This window comes from Morone saxatilis, unplaced genomic scaffold, assembly GCF_004916995.1.
Source record: "Morone saxatilis isolate NCDOM2014 unplaced genomic scaffold, NCSU_SB_2.0 Contig2, whole genome shotgun sequence".
NCBI lineage: Eukaryota > Metazoa > Chordata > Actinopteri > Moronidae > Morone > Morone saxatilis.
Window position 1 is genome coordinate 26,435,014 of NW_023339762.1, and position 2,180 is coordinate 26,437,193.

The 2,180-nt window shown below is 40.6% G+C and overlaps 1 long non-coding RNA gene across 1 annotated transcript in view; it reads right to left on the reverse strand.

Moving 5' to 3' along the window:
- LOC118331024 overlaps window positions 1-1,948 on the reverse strand; it is a 5,397-nt gene extending 3,449 nt beyond the window's left edge. Inside the window, exon 1 of the long non-coding RNA XR_004796854.1 lies at window positions 1,813-1,948. This is a non-coding gene — a long non-coding RNA (uncharacterized LOC118331024). The remainder of the gene's footprint in view (window positions 1-1,812) is intronic.
- Between the last annotated feature and the right edge of the window lie 232 nt (window positions 1,949-2,180).

Consider the following 2,180-nt stretch of genomic DNA (forward strand, 5'->3'; position numbering starts at 1 on the left):
AGTGGCGCATGAAGCCAAAAAAAGCCACTTCCTGCTGAAAAGAAATTACCCGGATGGACGTGCACTAAGCTGCAGCTGCCGTACACACAGAAATGTCTGGGGAACAAACTGTAAAGCCTGAGAAGCTCTGTGGAGCTGTTGGTCCATGTGTTCTGGGTTTCAGATCTGAGGGGATTTCGTCTGAGCTCCTTTCAGCTGGAGATCCGGGCCTTCTGTCTGGCCTGTAATGTGCCATCCATAGTAAACAGCACCTTCCACCTCTGCTGAAAATGTTATACTGAGAGAGGAGCAAACCACAAACAGCACGCAGAGAGGAGGAGTCAATATGAGGATGTTAATGCTCTTCCTGAACCAGGAGGACGCAGCATTAATGAAATCTTTATGTTTGGAGGAGAAGCATCTGTCAGGATGGACAACTCAACTGAAACACAGTCAGATGAAAAAATGCTAAATCTGTCACTTCAATTTCCTTCAAATAGTGAAGTCTTTGCTCCAGCCAGAGGGGGATGTAGGTAAACCCGGCTCAACATCAGACTGGACAGGTAAAACCTTCACCTATGACACACAACACACACATTGGATTTATTTATCCGTGGATTTCTCACAAAGCTCCGTGTTCTTTTTCAGCCCATCTCCTCCAAATAAACATGGTTTACCATCAGAGTGGAGTGGAGCAGATTTTAGGGTTTACCAATGTTATTATGACTCTTATTTCACCTTCCCATAGATGAGAGTAGGCATCTTCCTGTCTTCACTTCAGTTTTCAGTTCAGATAGGAAACTTGCAGTCAGGGGCACAAACATAAAAACAAACAGCACAAGTACAGACAAAGAGTACCAAAACACAACAACAGTGCTGTAAGTACAATGAGCAGGGTTGTTGCACAAGGAACAGAGGAGTTTCTACTCCTGTTGCACTATTGAACCATGGTACTCTAAATCAGCGGTTCCCAACCTGGGGGGGTCGGCATTTGGATGACTTATGTGAAGAAAAGTACATGTAAAGTAAAGTGAAATTGTCTAATCAAATGATGGCCAAGCACCAGACACAAGAAAACGCTGGATTTGTCAAAAAAGAAGCCTAGTAATCTGTATGATTGTTAAAAATGACAGAAATTACATATTATAGACAGAGAATTGTATGGAAAGTTCCCTGAACAGGAAATAATCTGCTCAAATTTCATCTAAATCACTCAATTTACACAAACTGTTCACGATTTGGGTTCAAACACAAGGTGCAGAGGGAGGTTTACAGTCTAAGTATCACCGTCCCAGAAACTATATGGTTCACGTGGTTTTTATCCCTTATGTTTACCGTACGAAGCAATCACAGAAAAAGTAAGAACAGATTCCCAAAAGAGAGCGGGGCTCGACTCAAGGATGAGCAGCTCTCACCTGTTCCTTATTTTTTCATTAATCGGTGTCTTGGTGTTAAATATGAGTGAGATTGTGTTTTTCTTTTATACGATGAGATGTTTTTGGGACCACTGCTTTGCATTAGTTCAGTCACTATGGTAACAGTGTTGGACACAGGGATGTGTGTGTGTGTTTTTCATTACTTCACAGTTTAGTTACAGTGTCTGCAGTAGTATAACTAAACTCATATATATATATATAAAAACCTAACTTACTATGACTAAGGTTTTTTAATTAAAAAATTGTCCTCTATTTTACCAAAGTGAAAAAACCCACTTCCTGTATATTTTTATTTTATTTGAGTTAGTTTTGTCAATATCTGTAATCCTAAATGTCACTTAAACTTTATGTCTGACTGGTTGATGCTGATGTTGTGTAACAAGGGTTCAGGTCTTACCGGTCCAAAGCTGTTGCTGTCCAGACTGTGTCCGTGATGATCCCCCTCGATCCAGAAGTGACCGTCGGGAACTCGAACGTACCGGTTCTTATAACCCAGAGTCCTGAAGAGAAGAGAGAAAAACAAACTCTGGTTTTAATCCGGCTTTTGTAATAAATTCCTCTGGGCAGTGAAAGCTAATGATGTTAAAACAGCCCAGAGATTTTGTTTAAAGATGCCTGATTGCTTTTCAGTGCCATTAGCACCAAAATACTAAGATTTCCTCACTGACTGTTGAGTTTCACAATATCAATACAGATAACAGACTCACTGGAAAAGCCCTGAGTAATGTTTCCTTTAAAGTAGAAGGCAAGGCATCAATGAAAAAG